This window comes from Dama dama, chromosome 12 (assembly GCF_033118175.1).
Source record: "Dama dama isolate Ldn47 chromosome 12, ASM3311817v1, whole genome shotgun sequence".
Taxonomy (NCBI): domain Eukaryota; kingdom Metazoa; phylum Chordata; class Mammalia; order Artiodactyla; family Cervidae; genus Dama; species Dama dama.
This window is the reverse complement of record NC_083692.1, coordinates 32311988-32327320: the sequence shown is the minus strand read 5'-3', so window position 1 is coordinate 32327320 and position 15333 is coordinate 32311988. Positions and strand designations below refer to the sequence as shown.

Sequence of the window (15333 nt, the reverse complement as noted above, 5' to 3'; positions counted from 1 at the left end):
TATTTAGCCCAAAGGATACTTTTGTATTATTTTGTTTAAGAACACATTTCCCTATGCTGAGTACTAAAAAGATACTATCCCAGTAACTTCTGTTGGGGGCGTGAATCAACAAATATAGAATTTCTTTCCTTAATATGATACCATCTGTAGTTTTGTTCCCAGGTGGCTCAGTGGTAACGAATTCGCCTGCAGTGCAGGAGACACAAGAGACTCGGGTTCGATCTCCGGGTTGGGAAGATCCCCTGGAGAAGGAAATGGCAACTCACTCTAATAGTTTTGTTTGTTCATTTGTTTATTCTTGTACCCCACTTGGGACTAGAAAAGGTGTGAAGATGCTTGAATCAGATAATTATGTATTCTGAAAGGACTGAAGAGATTTAAAATCCTTTACTAATAAATTACTATTTAAAGAATGATATATACTCAAATTCAAGCAGTCTAGAATCCTTAAGATATAACACTATTAGCATCACCTTTAGAGGATTTTTTTGTACATGTACTAACAAATGCATGTCTGAAAAATATATATGTTTGTATGCATTCTTGCATGTGTATTCACATAATGCTCTGCAACTTGTTTTTCTCAATTACAATGGACTCTTAGAATTTCTGTGTCAGTAAATAAAATTTTGGCTTCTTTAGTTTTTAATCATATGCATAATCCTGTCACTAAACAAAGGTGCAATTTTAAATCAACTCATTCATTCTCATTCCTTACAACCACAGAACTTTTGGTTCTAATACAATTTCACTGAATAGTACCTAATTATTTAAACAGACAGTTCTTCCTGTCTGATAATTCATGAATAAATAATTCATTAGTAATTGAGGGCTACCACAAACTTAGATTTCCTACGAAAGAAGAGAATATTGAATTAGGAGTATTTGTATACCTAAGCAGAGGCATATAGGAGAAGACACTGCGCTAGAGGCCAAAGATCTGAATTCTAGTTGTGATTCTTTTCTGTTGAACAAGGCACCAATATTACTGGGCTTCAGCAGTGTCAGTAAGTGAGGATATTAATGTCTAATTGCTTAACTCATAAGGTTCTTGTGAGGATGTCATAAGATAAAATATATGCAGGCAATTTGAAAACTATCATTTTTGCTAATAAGTGTTATTTAATGATTTCAGTGAGTTTGAGCAATTGAGAATAAGTTGACAGATGACACTAATGTTGAGATCTCTAATTATACCATGTCTCAGAGTTTGGCCACAAATTCTTTGTGATAGCTTCTATTGAAAGGAGATGTCTAATTCTTTTCAACTTGAATTTTGACCTATGGAATGCCGTGGAGGTAGTGTTCTTTGACTTCCAGGCCTAGGTCATAAGAAGCCTTATATAGCTTATACCTTGGTCTCCTGGAACATTTGTTCTAAGTGAATCCAACCTCCATTTTTAAAAAGGGCTAAATAGTACCCCAATGTTCATCGCAGCACTGTTTATAATAGCCAGGACATGGAAACAACCTAGATGCCCATCAGCAGACGAATGGATAAGGAAGCTGTGGTACATATACACCATGGAATATTACTCAGCCATTAAAAAGAATTCATTTGAATCAGTTCTAATGAGATGGATGAAACTGGAGTGAAGTAAGCCAGAAAGATAAAGACTAATACAGTATACTAACGCATATATGTGGAATTTAAAAAGATGGTAACGATAACCCTATATGCAAAACAGAAAGAGACACAGATGTACAGAACAGACTTACATCTCTGTGGACTCTGTGGGAGAGGGCGAGGGTGGGATGTTCTGAGAGAACAGCATTGAAACAAGTATACTATCAAGGGTGAAACAGATCATCAGCCCAGGTTGGATGCATGAGACAAGTGCTCAGAGCTGGTGCACTGGGAAGACCCAGAGGGATGGGATGGGGAGGGAGGTGGGAAGGGGGATCGGGATGGGGAACACATGTAAATCCATGGCTGATTCATGTCAATGTATGGCAAAAACCACTACAATATTGTAAAGTAATTAGCCTCCAACTAATAAAAATAGATGAAAAAAAAAAACAAAAACATAAAAGGACTAAATACTCTGAAATTACTGTGCTTTCAGGAAGCCTAAGCTAGCCACAATGGAGAGGGGATGAAGAGAGAGATGCCTGCCAGTCCCAGGTGTTCCAGCCTTCCCAGCTTGGGTGCCAAACATTTGAATGAAGGAGCCATCTTGGATATTCCAGCATTAGCAGACATGACGTGGTGAAGAGCCATCTTAGATACTGTAATACATATACAGACAAAGTACTTATGCTCTATATATACAAAGAATTCTTATAACTCAGTGGTAATAAAACAAAAGACCAAATTTCTCTCTGCCAGCCCCTTGAGACTAAGGTGCAGACATTTTGTCGCTTAGCAATCAGATGCACCTTCTCAAGTCTTTCAATCCTGAGCTGGTGATGTGAACATACAGAACCATTTAAGGTCACGCTGGTGGCGCTGAGTTTAGAGGCTGGTGACAGAGCCTGCAGGGTCAGCAGGGCGTCCTCAGAATCTGCCCCATTGATGACGTGGCTTTGACTTTGGGTCCTGCTGGCCAGTTGGAGTTCTGGCCATTTTCCCAGACTGATTCTCTGGCCTTCTAGTCCTGTGAGTCACCTGGTACCTTTCCAATAAGTTCCTTTTTCTAAGGCCAGTTGCTAATGGTTTCCAATGAAGAGCTCTCACTAATTCGATAGAAAAACCTTCTTGGGATATCAGTGAGAGAAGACCATGTGTGCAACTTCCTTTCCAACTCAGCAATCTGTCTTTTTATAGGACCTTTATCATTCTTTTTGTGTTATCTAACCAAAGGACTAGAGGCCAAAAGTGTCTGTAAGTATAAGCCTGTCTATAGGGATGTTTGCCATTTAGTATTGTTGAGTTTTTCTCACCTTGGAAAATTAAAAGAGAAGTCATTCTAACATTTTTGGTGTTCGAGTAGAAAGTATATTGTGTCTTAGAATGTTTAAAAAAAAAATCACTTTGTTTTGGTCAAATCCTTCTTGTCAGAAGAGTGTCTGGCTTTATTACTTTTTCCCATGTTCCCAGAATAAGAGACAGCAATCAAACATCAGTTCAAGGCCCCTCACAACTCTGAATGAATTTTAAAAAGAAAAAATTTCAATGAAAGAAAGCTTCCTGCTTTAAAGGTGAAGTCTCAGAGAAGAGGAAGGAGTAAGAAGTCAGAAGAGAGGGCCACAACAGGAGTGGAGAGAAGATGGAGACACTAAAAAGACATGAAATCTGGCCAGGATGCCTCTGTTACCGTCATGGTCACCCTCTTTAGATGGTGCCCTGAGACTCAGCTCTACTGCTCCAAACTGCCCAGGAACGGGTGAGAGGCAGGTTGTCAACTCAGCCATGGTCCAAGAGCCCTCACTGAGATGCTCCCTCCAAGAAGAAGGAGTGCTGAGGCCACAAAGGCTCCAGTCTCAGCCCAGAGGTGAGGGCACAGTGAATGGGCACAGGCTACCACTCCCCTTGCATACAACACCCAAACTAAGTTGGCCGCTTAACTTCTCTCTAATGAAAACCACTGTGTCATGTTTGCATGCATGCATGTTCTTTTGTTTCTCTTTTGCAACCCCGTGGATTGGAACCAGCTGCCATTTCCTCCTGCAGGGGATCTTCCTGACCCAGGATTTGAATCTGGGTCTCCTGCATCTCTTGCATTGGCAGGCAGATTCTTTACCACTAAGCCACCTAGAATGTCATGTTTGGTTTAGTTGCTAAGTTGTGTCCAAATCATTGCAACCCCATGGACTATAGCTCACCAAGCATGTCATGTTTAATATATATTAAAAGACATTGGAACATATACATAAGTGATGAAACACAGTAATAAAACGGATACCCTCCATCCCACTACCCCAGTTAAGAACTAGAATGTGTATGTGTGTTAGTCACTCAGTCATGTCTGACTCTTTGCGACCCCATGGACTGTGGCCCCCCCAGGCTTCTCTGTCCTTGGAATTCTCCAGGCAAGAATATTGGAGTGGATTGCTATTCCCTTCCCAACCCAGGGGTCGAACCCTGATCTCCTGCATCACAGGCAGATTCTTTACTGTTTGAGCTACAGGGAAGTCAAGAACTAGAACTAGAACTGCAAGGAAGTCAAGAACTAGAATAGTGCCAGTATTAATATTAAATTTACCCTTTCCTTCCTTTTTAAAATTCCTAGTGTGGAGTGTTTAATTCTGTCAAAACACATATGTAGACTTGGGTGAACTGAAATAGACTAATACTGGATAATTCTGGAGTAGGTTGCCACTTCCTACTCCAGGGGATCTTCCTGACTCAGGGATCGAACCTGCATCTCTTGCATCTCCTGCACTGGCATGTGGATTCTTTACTACTAGTGCCACCTGGAAAGCCCTAAAAGCGGTTATTCAGTCTTTAATTCCATATTCCTAGTTATGCTGTTATTGAACAGCCCCCTTTTAGAAGAGTCTTCCTTATATTGAACTGGAATCTGTGTCCCATGACTTCCACCCACTATTCTTAGCTTTACCATTGGAAGGCGCTGTGGTTAAGAGTGCAGATTCCAAGATACAGAGAGGATTAGCATGGCCCCTGTGCAAGGATGACACGCAAATTCATGAAGCATTCCATATTTTATTAAGAAAGAAAAAAAAAGTGAAAATTCCAGAATTGACTAGATCTAAGTTCAAAGCTCAGTCACTTGCTGATTATGTGATCTCGGCATGTTACTTAGCTTCTTTGTACCTTAGTTTCATCTTCTGTAAATGGGAATAATAATACTATCCATTTTATAGGACAAGCTGGACCAGGCCATAAATGATGGTCTGGGTTTGAGGACTGTTGAGGTTTGCTTTGAATTATTGTAACTTCTGTGTATTATCTGATCAATTCGGAATTATAGTACACTGTTGTTCACAAACTGGAATTCTAGTTTTTTCGGTTTTTAAAGGATAGTGGTTTAGTTTTTCTTCAAGTAAAAGGGAGTAGGCAGTCCAGAGCTGGTATTTTTCTGCTCTGCCATTTTTAGTGGGTGGTTTCATGATTCAAGATGGCCAACACCATCAGAGTTCCAGACAGAGGACTCAAAAAGGGAGAGAGGGTACATGCCAATAGCCTTTCTTCTTTTTACGAAGCTTTCCTGTAAATCCTAATCAGCATGCTTACCTGTCATTGGACAGAGGTAAATCATGGGGCCATCTCTGGCTGTAAGGCAAACTGGGAAATGTAGTCTTTTAGCTAGAACATTACCACCCTAAATAAAATTAGGATTCTGACACCAAGAAAAATGGGTATTAGACAGGTAGCTTGCAGTCCCTGCTACATAAATTAATCAAGCAGTAAGCAGTGCAAAGTGTATAGACATAATATAGAGTCAGGGTTCTCCAGAGAAACAGAACCAGTAGGATTCATTTTAAGGAACTGGCGCATATGAGTTTGAAAGATGACAAATCTGAAATCTGCATGGAGGCCCAGCTGGAGACCCAGGGAAGAGCTGATGTTGCAGCTCAGAGTTCAAAGGCAGTCTGCTGGCAGAATCCTTTCTTGGGGGTAGGGAGCCTCAACCTTTCTCCCAAGACCTTCAACTAATTGGATGAGATTTCCCCCCTCCCCCGGCCCCCACACTGATAGAGAGTAATCTGCTTTACTTAAAGTCTACTGAGTTAAATGTTAATCACATCTAAAAAATGCCTTGACAGAAGTCTCTAGACTGGTACTTGACTGAGTACTTTGACCCAGCCAGACTGATCCACAAAATCAGCCATTACACATACATTAAAGTTACAAACAGCTTTGGCAGCTCTGTGCCTCTGTTTCTAATGGGCTGAAGTGGACGTTAAGTTCAGTGAATCTACCAGCCCTGGAGGAACTTCCCAGATCAGAAGAGCCCTGAGTCTTGGCTCGCCTTTTGCATCTTTTCTGGCTGGTGGGGTGGGGAGGTGCGGGTGGCAGGAGGGATGTTTGATGTTCTGGGGTCACCTTGTTACCCTGGAATGCAGCCTTTGTGTTAGTCACAAAGCATTTACTTCCATGTTTTCTTTCTTACTGAGTCCTAAGGCACTACAGGCCTAGTCGGAGCCCGCTGAGAGTCGCGCACGGGTTCTGTCAGCTCACTCACCGAGACCTCTCCCCGGCAGGAGCTCAGCACAGGGCCAGGCTCACCCAACTCCACCAAGAGTCCATTCTCATCCCTAACAAACACTGATTGTCACTCTCACATCCTCTCGTAAGTGTTTCTTCTCCGATACACACCCGGTTTCAGTCTCAGCACTTTATAACCTTGAACGTACCTTGTCACACTGGCGGTGGGGTGGGGGGGTAGTGGTGATGGGAGGGTGGGAAACGGGGCGTGTTAGTGCACGTCCTCATTGTCACAGATGTTAGTGTGCAATGTAGCTAAATGCAGACTTTAAACAGTGGAGTTTTATAAGTCGAATAATAAAAGCAGTTTGTTTATAAGCACATAAATAGCACTTGATAGAGGAAACAAATCCTGTGTTCACAGGGGCATTTCATTTGTGGGTGTACAGCTCCCTCCCACTTCTGACCTGAAGATGTCTGATCTGGTGACAGCTCATTTTGCAGACAACACAACTGGAGGAGCAGAGCCAGATCAGAGGAAGGGCGCGGGGGAAGGGTGGACTTGGTATTTATTGTTTGGTGATACTCTGTCACTAAGCAGTAGCTTTACTGCACTTTTCCTCAAAGCCTCCAGATATGAAATCCAGGTAGAACTGATAGGGTAGCGGCCGAAAGAGAGCACTATGATGCCCTGCAGTTATGTCTGGTGATTTCTTACATTTTTACTTATGCCAGAAAAGAGCATCCTGATTAATGGAGAGAAATAGTGGCAAGGGGTGGGTTGGAAGGAATGCATTTCACAACTCTCTCTCTCTCTCTCTCTCTCTATATATATATATATATATATATATATACATAATATATAATCTTCAATTTGAAACTTCCCTTGGTTTCCATAGCCCAGCTGCAGAAGGCCACCCAATTAGTTAAAAAGAAAAAAGGTTTGAAATCAGGGCTGGGTTACTTTGTGTGAACTAAAATAGAGGAAATGGCTACAATTGCTTTGCCAGGGGTGTCCAACCCTAAATTAGACTAAAAAAGCCATCATATACCATCAGACAACTTAAAAAGATGTAATAAGGGAACTGCCTACTTTGCACATCTGTTAAGAACATCTGGCTTTGGCCTGAGCCCTGATAACTCTGACAGTTAGCTGGTGGCCCACAGATTAGAAAAAGAGGCAAACCCTCAACCTGTCAGCCTTGTCTGTTGAATTTCCTGGTGGCATAACCACCAAGCCCAAGAGTGAAAAGAAGCTGGGGCATGGCCTGTGCCGAGCTTACATCCTGACTGCAAACTTGAAAGAGAGAGGCTTTTGGGGACTCAGGTGCTGGCCTCAGGACGGGGTTCCTCTGTACCTGGCCCCAGAGGGCCCTTCAGCATGAGCATCGTGGGGAGGGGGGAGGTTAGGAAGCTGCATCCCTCAATCACAGCTCCATTTCTTTGGCAGTATGTGTGTGCTCAGTCTCTCAGGCCTGTCCGACTCTTTGTGACCTCATGGACTGTAGCCTGCCGGGCTCTTCTGTCCATGGGATGTTCGAGGCAAGAATGCTGGAGTGGGTTGCATGCCCTCCTTCAGGGGATGTTCCCAACCCAGGCAGTACTGGGTTGCTGAAGAGATGTGCCCTGTGGCAGGCTGCATTTTCCAAAGATGGCCACAGCGACATCTCTCATCCCACATGCTAGTCCTCATCAAGAGGCAGAGTCTCACTTCCTTGCTCTTGAGTGTAAGCTAGCCACAGTGACATGCTTGCAGCCAGTAATGTGTCTTAGAGATAGTGACTTCCGAGGTTGGGCTTGGAAGGTCATGCAGCTACCCCTGAGCTTTCTCAGAAGGCTTGCTTTCTGGATATCCCTCCTTTGGTGTTCTGTCTCAGAGCCAGCCGCCACGCCGTGGGAAACCCCAGTCACAGGAGAAGGCCACATGCATGTGCTCCTATTGACAGTCCCAGTGGAGGCTGGCCTTTGAGTCCTTTCAGCTAGATCCCAGACATCTAAGGAAGGAAGCCTGCAGATGATTCCAGCTCCCAAATGAGTTTCGCAGCTGAGGCCCCAGACATCATGAAACAGAGACAATACACCCCTACTCTACCCCATCCAAACTCCTGACCCCAAGCATCTGTGAGCACAATAAAATGGCTGTTATACTGATGAGGATCTTACCAGGTGGCGCTAGTGGTAAAGCACCCACCTGCCAATGCAGGAGACAAAAGAGACAGAGGAGCCTGGCCAGCTTCAGTCCATAGGGTCAGAGTTGGAACCAAGGAGGTTTCCAGTTGAAGATATATATCGTCCACTAGGTTTGGGGTGGTTCATTATATAGCAATAGTCAATCATAGCATGTCCATAAAACACACTTCTGGAGGAATCTGAATGCTATTAATCAGCACAACCCATTTGCTCTACCCCGCTCCCCAACCCCAGGGTCCTTCTGGGCATGCCCAGCACTATGTTACACAAAGTACACTTTTGTAAGAGAAGTACAGGGCTACCACTTGCTGCTTTTTTGTAGGAACAGAAAAGGATGCCCATTCCTCTGGGACAGTGTGGTTCTGCCCCACAGCACAAGCCTGGCAGGCCAAGTGCATGCTCTTAACCTGGTGATATCTTATGCAGTGTACCAACTGTACTACTGTACACAGCAGCCCTGGAGAAGTGTAAAAGTAAGTCTCTCCTAAGGGATTTACATTCTTATTGATATAAAATATGTGTATTTTATAAAAGGAAAGTGTCAAATGCTAAATCATGTGTTAACACTGATTAGAAAAAAGTTTTGTGCCCCGTGGACTGTCGCCCACCAGGCTCCTCTGTCCATGGAATTCTCCAGGCAAGAATACTAGAATGGATTGCCATTCCCTTCTCCAGGGGATCTTCCTGACCCAGGGATAGAACCTGGGTCTCCTGTATTGTAGGCAGATTCTTTACCATTTGAGCTATAGTGGAAGCCCGTAGAAAGAAGCACTTAACTTTTAAATAGAAGATCTGGGTAGAAGCACTGGGCTCAGGTTACATTCTGCTACTGACCAGTATTCAAGGCCTTGCTTGGTGTCTGGGAACAGGTGCCTGGGTTCTTTGAACTTTGGTGTCTTTCACCTGGGTAGTAAGAAGTGGCTCTTAAGTGGTCACTGTCAGATATTCCCCACTTACGGCAGAGCGGGGTCTAAAGACTTAGTCAGAATTACTGCCAAAACCTGGACTCAATAACTCATATGCACATTTCATTTGTTCATATGGCTTGGTTCTTAGGAGAAAAAAAAAAAAATCACCTTAGTAGAAAAGTCTTCCCCAACCACCATCTTTAAAGTATCAGAGCTCCGTGACCACTGCTGTTCCCTCTCTGTGGTGGATTAGGGATGGCCACATGTTCTTTGATCCCCCTCCTGTGGAGAGACAGGGTCTCTGTCACTTACATGTAGGCAGGTCCTGTGGTTTCTTTGAGCAACAGAATATGGCAGATGTGGTGCTGGGACAGTTTCCAGGCCCAGGCCTTAGGAGACTGACAGTTTCTACTTCCTGCCTCTTAGAACAGTTTCTCTGAGAGTCCTGGATTTGATTACCTGAGGCTGCCATGCTGAAGTAACGTGGAGGCATTCCACTCAAGAGTTCCAGCTTGACCCAGGCTTCTGGTCACCCCCACTGAGGCCCCAGGCACTCTGGACCTTCAAGACTAGTCCATCTGCCAGGTGACGTCACTGGCTAGAAGGTTCCCCCATCTGGGCCCTGTCTAGTCCACAAAATTATGAGATGTAGTAGAACAGTTCTTATTCCAAGCCACTAAGTCTTGAGGTGGTTTGTTACACAGCATTCCAGTTATCTGGAACACAACCCCTCCTCAGTCTGCTTTGTTTTCCTTACCTCCAGTGGTGTCCTGGATCTGGCTCATACTGGCTTGTGAGAACAGATGATAAAATTTTCAGGAGTTCTGTGAGCTAGTTATTAAGCAAAGCCATCACTAAAAATTAAATAATTCAAATTACAATGAAATTAGTTATATTAAAAACAAAAGTAATAGATCCTCAAAACTCACAACTTCCTAGTTCTTTTACTGTGTTTTACTCTCATCTGTGCTTTGAGGGTATATCCCTTGTGCCTGTCTATGGTGGGGCTACTCTGCAATAGTGCATTACAGCTCATCTCCTCCCAAGTCCGTGGTCAGGGATACCACACTGAGAGCTTGAAAGTCAACGTGCGTGTCTGCTAAGTCGCTTCAGTCATGTCTGACTCTTTGCGACCTCATGGACTGTCACTGTAGTGTGGTATAAATACCACAGAAATTGTCAAGTGTCTTTCAGAGAGTTGTTTGTTAAATATGTCTGAGGTTGCCATTACTGCTGTTCACTGTATTTATAACCAACAGGTATGTTAGGTATTTTATTGAATATTTCTTTATTGTTTCCTTACTCAGTGGAATGTAAGCTTCATGAGAGGAGGAACTTCGTCTTTTTTTTGTTCACTGTTGTCCCCCCAGAACCTCAGAAAGCATCAAGCACAGAGGAGGCATTCAATAAATATTTTGCATGAAGGCATTCTGCTCTGTAGCATATGTGTAGTGAAATTCATAGGGCGTTTGCCACATCCTTCTCTCTGGAGACCTACTGGCATCACACTCAGCAGCTGGGTGATCTGACATGCTGGCCACAGACTCGTACTTCAAGCTAGACCAGTGAACATCCCTTCACCACACATTTGGAGTTCAGTGAGGGAATCCAAGATGAAGTGGGTGTGTGAGGATGAGGGAGTGTGTGAGCACAGGCCAGCAGCTGTGGAATGACAGGTACTTTAAAACTTGCGAGCCTGCAAGCTATTGATGCCCTTTTCCTGTTCATCATGGGGACTGAGTAGCAAAGAAAACTCTTCTTCCAAGAAGAAGCCATTTCTCAGAGAGACACAGTGATGAGTGATGGCTGCTTCCGAGGACTCATGTATTCTCAACCTTGGGTCTCCCTGTATTATAAAATGTTCTCTTGGTGGGCATCCACTATCTTAAATTGATTTCTGCAACCCAAAACACCCTAACAAACACAATCTCCATGTTTGTTTTAATATGATCATTTAAATTATCGAAAAAAAATTGCCATGGGTCTCTCTCTGGGTCCTTTTGGTAGTCTTGGAAGGGTAAGTCATGTTTAATCTCTATGGTCTGAAAACACGTACATGAGGTTTATTGTTGTTCAGTCACTAAGTCTTGTCTAATTCTTTGCGACCCCCATGGACTGCAGCACAGACTTCTCAGGGGGTTCGAGTGGTAAAGAACCCAGCTGCCAATGCAGGGTTAAGATAAAGGATAATAATAAGAGAGATAAGAGATGCGGGTTCGACCCCTGAGTTGGGAAGATCCCCTGGAGGAGGGCATGGCAAACCACTCCAGTGTTCTTGCTTGGAGAATCCCATGGTCAGAGGAGCCTGGAAGGCTCTGGTCTGTGGGGTTACAAAAGAGTTGGACACGACTGAAGCGACTTAGCATGCACGCATGGACTACAGCACCCTAGGCTTCCCTGTCCTTCACTATCTCCTGGAGTTTGCTTAAATTCATATCCATTGAGTCGGTGATGCCATTCAACCATCTAATCCTTTTGGCCTCCAGTAATTTGTCTTCTCAGTCACAATATGTTGGAAATTATGTAAAAGCTATGACAAACCTAGACAGTGTATTGAAAAACAGAGACATCTCTTTGCTGACAAAGGTCTGTATAGTCAAAGCTACGGTTTTTCCAGTAGTCATGTACGGATGTGAGAGTTGGACCATAAAGAAGGCTGAGCACCAAAGAACTGATGCTTTCGAATCGTGGTGCTGGAGTAGCCTCTAGAGAGTCCCTTGGACAGCAAGGAAATCAAACCAGTCAATCCTAAAGGAAATCAACATTGAATTCATTGGAAGGACTGATGCTGAAGCTAACACTTTGGCCACCTGATGCGAAGAGCCAACTCACTGGAAAAGACCCTGATGCTGGGAAAGATTCTTCAATCAGGAGGAGAAGGAGGAGACAGAGGATGAAATGGTTGGATGGCATCATTGACTGAACGGATATGAGTTTTACCAAACTTTGGGAGATAGTGAAGGACAGGGAAGCCTGGCGTGCTGCAGTCCATGGAGTCACAAAGAGTGACTGAACAACAACAAAGGTTAAAAATACTTGTGGGTTGAAACAGAAACAGTTTCCTTTTGCATCAGTTTACAGTTTATATTAGGGCCATGACTATGGAAAAGACACTAGGAACTGACGTGTGCAGGTCCACATGGGAGAGAGTTTCATGCAACTATTTTTTATTATATGATCAGTTTTAGGCAGAAGGAAAGTCTGATTTGAGACAGTCTTTTTTTTACTGTGTCAGAGAAATCCTTGTCTAAGGGCTTTTTCATGAATAAAGGTGATTCGTGGTGTTATTCTTTATCTTGCCACTTAACCTGAAATTTTTATCACAGGTAAATGACATGAAGGTCTTCTATGACTTGTATTCCCCACAATCAACACTTTATGGCTTTTTAGATTTCATTTTCTTCACAACAGCCTACTTCTATGCAGGGAGCACATTAATCCTTTGATCTTCTGCTTGACCATGGAGAGTGTTTAGTCTCCATGTTTGCTAAGTGAGCCCATTTGGGGAGGCAGTTTCATGATTAGTTAAACACTGAATTCATTCACCCTACTTGGGTTTTTCCTCTTTGTTTTGATGTTTTGTTTTGTTTTGTTTTTCTTTCACGAAGAAACAAAACAATTCAATTCTGAATTTGTATTCTGGTGGCAACTTTTCTTGGTTTTGCCAGCCTATGTTTTCAAAAAGAGGGTTTTCAAAGCCACTGCCCATTTCAGCACCATTTTGTCTAAACTGACTAGTATCCAAACAATTTTTTTGTTGTTTTTGTTACCTATTTGTTAAATCATTTAAATTTATGTTTCATCCCTCACTGAAGTCAGAGAAAAAAGGAAAGCACTTTGAAATGAGCCCCTGCTGGTGAGTTAAAGAGCGGTTCCCCTTCACCCAAGCTACCTGCCACGTCTTTTTTACTCCTTTAACTTAAAAGCATGAGGAGAAGGGGACGACAGAGGCTGAAATGGTTGGATGGCCTCACCGACTCAGTCGACATGAGTCTGAGCAAGCTCCAGGAGATAGTGAAGTACAGGGAAGCCTGGCTGTCCGTGGGGTTGCAAAGAGTTGAATACGACTGAGCAAATGAACAACAACTTAAAACAGATTGGCTGCCTTCTTCACGTGAGCTGCACCCTCCAGCATCATTCTGAAACCCACCTTGATGAAAGCTTTGAGCAACTCCTCACTTACTTTATTTGCTTTTCCTTGTGCCGTTCTGAGTTGAGACACCTCTCTTTTTAGGTGCCAAAAATTCCACTGCTTTTTCTTCAAAATATACACAATTATTAAAAATACTTGAAAATATACACAGCCAAGTGACATAAATGCTTGTCCTCAACACATAGATTTAACAAATATTTACATTTTGCCATAATTGCTCTAGGTCCCTTTTCTTACAGAAATTGAATATTACAAATGGAAGGAAAGCCCCTTTTGCAGCCCTGTCTTTCCAATGTTTCTCTCTTCCTCATGACTGATTTTAAAATGTCACTATAAGAGTGATGGCTTCATGTGTTATATTCCTCAGGGCTTTCCCAACTGAGAGGCACTGTGATTTAGGCCCATTTACATCTTGACAATAACAAAGCCCATATTTGAAATGAGTATCCAGGTGCATATCCTGTGCTTTGTAGAGTGACAACTGCATCTATGCTTTGTAGAGTGACTCATTTGATGTCACCAAAAACCTTGGCTTTCTCTGTCCACCAAAGCCAAATAAAAAATATGGAGACAGAGTTTGGAGGAAATAGAAAGGTGGCTTTTAATCATCAGCCAACGGAGGGGAGACTGTGCCTCCCACTTCCATGAGGAATCGGGGGACATATAGATGAGGGCTTGCAGTCAGGGATTGGTGATGAGGAGCAAACATATAAGGATCTTATATTCTTCTTCCTCTAACATTGTTTTAAAAACAGTCATAGACTTGCATCAGGGAGCTTGGTAGTTAGGTCCGTTGTCTTTCTTGAACTGTACTGTGGCCTCCGTTCTATAACATAAAAGGAAAGGAGAAGCACTATAAGGTATGTGTGTGTGTGCTAAGTCACTTCAGTTGTGTCTGATTCTTTGTGACCCCGTGGACTGTAGCCTGCCAGGCTCCTCTGTCCATGGGATTCCCCAGGCAAGAATACTGGAATAGGTTGTCATTTCCTCCTCCAAGGGATCTTCCCAACCCACGGAATGTCTCCTGCATTGGCCGCTGGGTTCTTTACCACTAGCGCCACCTGGGAAGCGCCAGGTGGTCTGCAAAGAGAGTGCTGGAAAGGTGAGCACCAAACACGGGATGTGATTATCATATCGGGTTAATCTTTATTAGTCTTTAGACTACAGATCAGGAACAGTTAAAGTAAAAAATGTTCAGAAAAGGGCAAGAGAAAAAAGAAAAGATTTTCCTCTTTTTTACTGCAACAACTGCAGTGGGGACTGAGCTACTGTCGTCTCCCGACTGAAACTTACCACCCTTTTAATAAGGTCAATGAAGAATGGCACTGAAAGTTACAAAACCAAGAATATCTGGGACCTCTGCGTTCAAGGAGATTCCAGAGGCACTCTGGTGATTCAGCAAGGGGGAAAGAGCCAAAAGCTAAATCCCCTGATTCCCATAGATGTGTCCTCCCACATAGACGAATAGGTGGTTCTGTTTCACTCTCAGATCTGACCTGCATGAGGCAGCCTGAGAGTACTCACTTTCAAGAAGGTGGCTCCCATTTAAGACAAATGGAGATTCTGGAGAAAAATTGCAGACAGCCTGCCAGAGGGAATAATCTGTCTCCAAGTTGGCATCTCCCAAGTGTCTGATTCTAAAGCTATAAAACATGAAAAGTGTGTGGGAAACAGGCAAGCTAATTCCAATGGTGCATGTCTGAGCTGTCCAATACTTGCTGACTTCAAGAGGCCTTTGTACCAGGAGACAACTTGCCCTTCACCACATAGCACGTGGCCTCAAGGGCAGGCCCTTCCAGGGTCCCAGTCACTTGTCATCTGGGTGATTCTAGCCTTTGCCAGCTTTTGTGTGGGGCTGAGTCAGAGGAACTCATAACAATAATAGCAAACATCATAGAAAGCTTAGCATGTGCCTGGCACTGCCAGAGAGGGTTTATATGCTTTATTTTGTTTAATCCTCATGTCAGCCCTTTAGGCCAGGTCCTCTGGCCCTGAGGTCACACAGGAATCAGCTGGAAGGGAAGCAGTGT

At 43.4% G+C, this 15333-nt stretch overlaps 1 non-coding gene across 1 annotated transcript; it reads left to right on the top strand.

Moving 5' to 3' along the window:
- The first annotated feature begins 4500 nt into the window (after positions 1-4500).
- LOC133067522 (U6 spliceosomal RNA) lies at positions 4501-4609 on the top strand. Its single transcript, XR_009695311.1, has one exon. It is a non-coding gene; the product is annotated as a U6 spliceosomal RNA (small nuclear RNA).
- The last annotated feature ends 10724 nt before the right edge of the window (positions 4610-15333 follow it).